The sequence below is a fragment of the Astyanax mexicanus genome, chromosome 9 (genome assembly GCF_023375975.1).
Source record: "Astyanax mexicanus isolate ESR-SI-001 chromosome 9, AstMex3_surface, whole genome shotgun sequence".
Classification (NCBI taxonomy): Eukaryota; Metazoa; Chordata; class Actinopteri; order Characiformes; family Acestrorhamphidae; genus Astyanax; species Astyanax mexicanus.
In genome coordinates this window covers 21,734,914-21,741,884 of record NC_064416.1, presented here as the reverse complement: position 1 = coordinate 21,741,884, position 6,971 = coordinate 21,734,914, and the positions used below count along the sequence as shown (strand labels likewise).

Below are 6,971 nucleotides of genomic sequence, written 5' to 3'. Positions count from 1 at the left end.
TGTAATATATATGATGAAAGATTAATTTCTCACATTTTATTGTTTTATTTATCACCACAAATGACAGCCACGCTCCCCTGGACCTCATCACGATGTGCTTTTCAGGGGATGTTTCAGGTGAAAGCCCTCTTGAGGAACAGGTTAACTAGACTAGTTACAATAGAAAGAGCTACTTTTCACACAGGCCAGGGTATTTATTATTACTTTATAATGTCCATGACTTACTGAGATAAGATAATATTTGTTTTACTATTTACATATTCTGTGTTTGTTTTAAATGATCTGTAAAAGAGATTATGTTGCTTCTTCTCTTCTTACACTGCACACTTTCTAAACATAAAGGTGCCTCAAATGTTTCATGTTTGATCCATGGAATTATGGTAGTCAGTTCAGAGGACTAAATTATTTTGTTTTATAATAGTGTAATTTCAGATGGCTGGACAGAGACACTATAGATATTTAACAGTTCTAAAAATGATGATATAAAAAGACTTTGTATATCATTCATTGTTATTATTATTATTATTATTATTATTATTATTATTATTAATAATAATAATAATAATAATAATAATAATAATAATAATAATAATAAAATGGGGGAATATAAATCAGTTGCGACAAAAAACTAAATATCATTTTATATATCAGCCATCGGAGATTAAAAAAAAAATATTGCTTTATCAATATTTCTATCGCTGGTTATTTTATTCATATTTAAATATTCATTATCAAAATCTTAGTATTAAGGAAGAAAAAGTTTGATTAGTCGTGAATAATCACATGATTCTATTGTGATTAATTGTATTTAATTATTTATTGTGGTTGACATGACTAGTTTATTGTGCTAATCAGTCAGAAAGTGATAGATAGATAGATAGATAGATAGATAGATAGATAGATAGATAGATAGATAGATAGATAGATAGATAGATAGATAGATAGATTTGCTGTGTTTTGTTGTGTTTTAGTGGTGTTCTACCTGCTTTAGTTAGTTAGATAGCTGAGTTAAGCTAGTTGGGTTACCTTGCCTGAGCTGAACTGAGGATCCTCGGTATTCTCCCTCAGTCAGCAGCGCTCGGCAGCAGAGTGTGTGTGTGTGTGTGTGTGTGTGTGTGTTAGAGAGACAGAGATAGGAGGCGGAGGAAGAAGGCACGGCAGCTGAGAAACGCCGAAGCAGCACTCGACCTGTACATTACACTATTTACACTGAACTGGGCTTCATGAGGAGCTCCTGAGGTTTTGTTCGCTGGAGAAGCGGTGGGCGCGAGGAGGCTTCTGCTGTGTGTGCGCGCGCGTGCGTCTCTAGCTTCGTGTGTTGGTGTTGGTGTGTGTGTGTGCTGCTGAAACAGTCATTCGCTGCCACAGTCAGTCAGTAGTCTGCCTCTCTCTCTCTCTCAAACACACACACACACACTGCTCCTCACACACTCAGACCACAGAATGAGCCAGCAGCAGCAGCAGCAGCAGCTCGGGAGTTGAAGATGCCAGGCTCGCGCGTTCACGAGACCTCGCCAAGTGGATCTGACGGTAAGAAATCACTTTTTTTATTTACCTCTCACTGAGGATTTCCTCCATGTTCCCCTATAACACACCGCCTGCTTATCGGTTCCGAGGGGTCGTCGTTAGTCAGACAGACTCTACAGCACCTGCTGTAGCGATTCACCTCCCCGCATTTCTTCTTCTTCTCCCACACGCCTCCCTCCATCTCTCCACGCCGCGCTCCGAGTTGTTGCTAAGGCGTCTCTTTGTGTTTTTGTTTATTTCTCCGGTTTTTCTCCTCTGTTTGGATAGTCTCTGTCCGTCTCCAGCCAGGAGCAGCAGGCTGCTTATTCTCAGGCGAACCACAGTGACTCAACTCCACACAAACAACTGCTTCAGACTGCTGACAGTTAGGCTACATGCCTCATCTTTATCTTCACCCTGAAGACAAACAACAAACACAGCGCTTATTATTACAGATAAGATTAGAGTTATCTAACTAATTAAACAGCGGTAGCTTAGCTAGCCTGCTAACTAACTAACTAGCTCGTAGTTAGTCTAACGTTAGCTAGTTAACATAGGGGTTCCTGTCTTTAATACAGAAAGAGAGTGAGAGAAAGAAAGAGAGCTGTAAACACTCTTCACTTTCTCTTCTATCAGATTCCAGATTCAGCCAGTGCTCCTCTTCTCTCAGCTGTGTATAGATAAATAAAACCACACTGAAGGAAAGCTCAGTGAAGCTCTAAACTGGACTAAACTAAGTATCAGCCAAGCTTTGAAATCTCTTGGCAAGTTTGACTGAACACAAGACAACATACAACACCACACAACAGCCAGCAGTTTCTGAATAGGAGAACATTTCCTTTCTGAGTTTTGTTTTTTACAGCGTTTAGTCTCTGTCAAATATTTAATATTTTAAATGCTTTAACCTCCCTACTGTTTGTCTGCATCCCCTGATTTATAACTCTGTCTTGAGTTTGTTATGAACCAAGTCTTATTTTGAGTTTGTTTGTCTTGTTATGCTCTAAACTGTTCAAAGTAGTTCTGAATTCTAATAGCAAGTTTGTTTAAACCCAACATTCCACAACAAAAATAGCTGAAACCCCACAAACAAATTTGGCTTGAGTCTGAATAAAGTAAGTCGGTACCACTTTAAAATAAGACTAACTTTATAAAGGCTTTATAAAGGGTTTAAATGAGTTTATTAATGGTTACTAATTAGGTTGTAAATGCCTTAAAAATAATCCGTTATAACACATACATAAAAAGGGCAACAATATAGATGGCTGTGGGTTCACTATTTGGCAACAACAGGTCATTGTTGCCCTTTCTATGCATGTGTTATAACTGATTATTAATGATTTTAAAGTCATTTACAACCTAATTAGTAACCATTAATAAACTAATTGTAAACCATTTTTAAAGCCTTTATAAAGGTGGTGCCAGTAAGTCTGATTTCAGTTGTTTGTTTTAGAGTGGTGCTCTTAACTGTGCAAAGTAGTTAAGTTTTGGATTCTCTTTATCTGAACCCACTAATCCAGCAAACAATTTCTGATTAGGAGAACATTTTCTATACCGTACATTTGTTCAGGTTTGGTTTGCTACAGTGTTAAATCTTTAATGCCCTAATCCCCACATAGTAGTACTGACTGTCTTCATCTCCTGATTTAACTGATCACCTTGAATCTGACACGAAATAAGTTGAATTTCAGTCTGTTTGGTTAGGGTGCTCTAAAATGTACAAAGTAGTTACATTTTGGATTCTCCTGGCAAGTTTGACTGAACCCAATAATCCAGCCAAACATTTCTGATTAGGAGAACATTTTCATTTTTTTTTTTTTTTTTTACAACATTCAGTTATTGTCAAATATTAACCTAAATATTTATTCATCTTAAATGCATTCCACACAGTAGTCTACTGACTGTCTCTATCTCCTGATTTACGTATTCATCTCGAATCTGACATGAAATAAGTGTAATTTCAGTTGTTTGTCTTGTTATGGGGCTCTAAACTGTGCAAAGTAGTTAAGTTTTGGGTTCTCCTGGCAAATTTGACTGAACCCAATAACCCAGACAAACATTTCTGATTAGGAGAACATTTTCTGAACCTTACATTTTCTGAGTTTTTTTTTTTTACAACGTTCAGTCCTTCTTAAATATTAACTTCTTATTTTAAATCCCACATAGTATTTCTGTAACCTTATAGGCTAACCTTTCTAAAACCATTGCTTGCTGTTCGTATAATGATTCATATCAATTAATAACCAGCATTTATAGATCTCATGTTATCACTTGATCTGCAAAGCATATTAAACTCAGCACAGCATGCACATTTCCAGGTCAGGGAATTGAGCTTTATGAGGTGCTGAGCTGTTGAGCTCTGAATTAAAATCATAGTTCAGACTCAGCTTGCTAAAAGTTTCCCATTGCATTAACTGTGTGACTTTGTATTTTCTCCCACTGGATCAGAATTGCTTCCTCTTATGCTTTATGGATTTATTTGATTGATTTTTGTGTTTAACATTTTCTAATGTAGTCTGACTGATATACCTGGCTATCTGGTTCCCAGTTCACTGATATCCGGTATGCTCTGTTAAATGTTGATATAAAACGGCTATTTTATATTGTGGTTAATGGGGTGTGCTCTGTCTGATGCATGCATTATCTTACTTCTTTTGATTTAAAATATACTGTTCAGTGTTTGTTTAAATCCAGACTTTTCTATCAGTTTCTCTTTTTCCCAGCCCTGTTTCAAGAATGACAGATGTAGTAGGAGTGCATGGTTTATTATATTGGACAATATTAGAACTTATTCGAAAGCAACAGCAAGCAGTAAAACTACCGGTTTTGTGGTACGTTTTTATATTGCGGTGCAGAGTAGTTCCATGCTGCAGATTCAGAATGATTTTATTAGTATTAAATATACTGTTCAGTGTTTGTTTAAATCCAAATACCAGTAAAACAAGCCATTCTGACATAGTTTCCTTGGGTGCATTCCACTAGATGGTTTATTATATTGGGCAAAATCAGGACATAGTAGACAACAAGCGCAAGCAGTAGAAACACTGCTTCCACTTCGAAGTAGTTCCACATTGGAGACTCTGAACTGAATCTGGCTTAAAATAACTAATAACTAGTCCATTCAGATGCGCCTGAATTGGCCCATAATTTCACATCCTTAGTGACTAGAGTGTGTATGCAGCTATAAATGGAAATGCTAAATATTTATATTTAATAATATCTGTACACTGTAGACATGTTCATAAAAAAGTGTTTGAACAGAATTTTAAGTTTAAAAAGACTTCATAACACTATATAGGCCATGCAATAGCAGCTTCTACATCATGTGCATTATATATTTAATAGCGAACCATTCATAATCGACCCAATGCATTATTTAGGTGCAGAAATTACTTCATGCACTATGTAGTGCACTGTGTAGGGAGTAAGTAGCCATTTGAGATGTGCTATAGGTCTTTCCTCCTCACAAAAATGATAACTTTGGATTGACTATTTTTTTCATTCACGAGGCAAAACTTCATAACATCATGAGAGCTTCTACATAGTTTGGGTGACTCTCTGTGCACTGTGCTTCACAGACACTTATGCAGCCCAGGTGTTTAGGTGTTTGGTCCAACAATGCTGGGCTTGCTTGGTTAGCCTTGATTGCTCAATGATCTTTGCAGTCCCACTCTATGCACATTGAGATATTGAGGGTAAATATGAATAGTGCTGTTCTTTTTTAAGAGTTAAGGCTTATTACCTAAAGCTCAATTTTGTTAGTTCTGACTGACTTGATAACCCGTTCAGCAGATGCTGATCCTTTATTTTTTTTTCTTTCTCCACCTCTCGTCTGTGCCCTTGAGCAAAAACAAGCTACAGGATCTTGACACAGAATAACATGATATATAGGAACAGAGTGATTTGTGAAATTAGTAGAGGGAAGCTGAAATATCACCAAAGCATCCTCACTAATTAGCTGGTTAGGTCCAGCTAGACTTTATGCACTGTTTTAATTGGTGTTGACTTTTAATGATGTCTAAAAAGAGCTTGTTTATTTTGTAAATGTTAGAATAATAACAGCTGTATGGAATGCAAATGTGAATCTCATTTTTGGAGTCGTCTTTTGTCTTATCTTGACAGCTCCACAAGTTTTATCTCGTCGGGTCAGAGTTTATTTATTTTTATTATTTTCACATTCAGATATTGCGAGTCTGTAAATGTCAGTTGCCTCAAACCTTGAATATCAGACCAGACCATGCATAATATGAGGCATGTCTTCAGCTTAATCTTTTATTGCTATCTTAAGAAAATGTGAGCAGTGGTCAGAGCATTACTATGGCAGGCATCAGTGGTAGTCTCAGCCATCCGGATTTGGAGCTGGCCTACATGTATAATGCATCAACTCTCTGACTCTTCAGTGTGGAGCTCTGGCTCCGAGAGAACACGTCTAATGAGAGCAGAATTTGAGATGCAGGAAAACCCTTTTGTGGCCTGAGATATTACTTGCACTGAAAGGGAAAAAAAGACAGTGGATGGACGAGTTCTTGCCCTTATTCCGGGTTTATTACGGGGCTTCGCTCAGCTCTGTTCTGTCCAGGGTGCTCTGACGACCATCAAATCCACTGAGGACAGCTTTCATCGTATGTGAATGGGGATGTGCGGTACCCTTGCTTTTGTCCTTGCCCTGTTTCGGACAGCTGGAATTCGCTTGTCAAATTAGCAAATGTGGAATACATTCCAGTGGGCTATCGGAATGCTTTTTATTGCAGGTGTAAGAAGGTGTATATATGGAATATATATGGCATATTTATTGCATTCCATATATTAAGGTGGGGCAACAGTATAACATTGTAGTTTTATTTAAATTTGCCCCAGACTAAAACATTATTATTTGGCATAGCTAAATAAGAACAGTTTAATTGACAAAACATTATCCTCAAACACAGTTGTCTCTTTATTGATAAGAACATCCTGCATACAGGAAACAGAGATGTAAAACAGCCCAATTCCAAAACAAGTAACAGTCTTGTTTCAAAACATTGCTGCCCCAAAGTTTACACCAAAGGTTACACTTATCCCAGCTGGGACATGGTAATCTGCACCAGCCACTTTGAGAGAATCAGGTAGAAATGGAAATCTGCTTGATGTAGTTATTGGCAGATATTCAGCCAAAATAAGCAGTCAGAAGTGGTCCAATATTTTTCTAATTAGCTGATTTTGAGAGCCAAAAATATTCAAAATACATTAGTCTAACACTCAACCAATCCCTTGATTGATATTAGCAATTAACTGTATGTCCTTTGGGTACCAAGTCTCTGTGGTCCAGGGAAGGCTTTCTACTGGATTTTGGTGCATTGCTATGAGGACTTGACTAAAACACAATATTGATTTTTAATTATTAGTTCACATGTTAAGGTTGGTAGCAGACAGTGGTTCATTTTGTGTTGTCATTGACTCATACTTTTATGACTGGATAAAAAGTGTTA

At 37.1% G+C, this 6,971-nt stretch overlaps 1 protein-coding gene across 3 annotated transcripts in view; it reads left to right on the top strand.

The window, feature by feature from the left end:
* Nucleotides 1–1,040: 1,040 nt before the first annotated feature.
* Nucleotides 1,041–6,971, top strand: part of mgat4c (mgat4 family member C) — a 198,990-nt gene continuing 193,059 nt past the window's right edge. For 2 of the 3 annotated variants that reach the window (XM_007249243.4, XM_049483705.1), the window contains exon 1: nucleotides 1,042–1,530. The gene's annotated coding sequence lies outside the window, so the exon portion shown is untranslated. Of the gene's footprint in view, nucleotides 1,531–6,971 lie in introns of all 3 variants that reach the window. The other variant, XM_007249244.4, reaches the window with a different exon arrangement.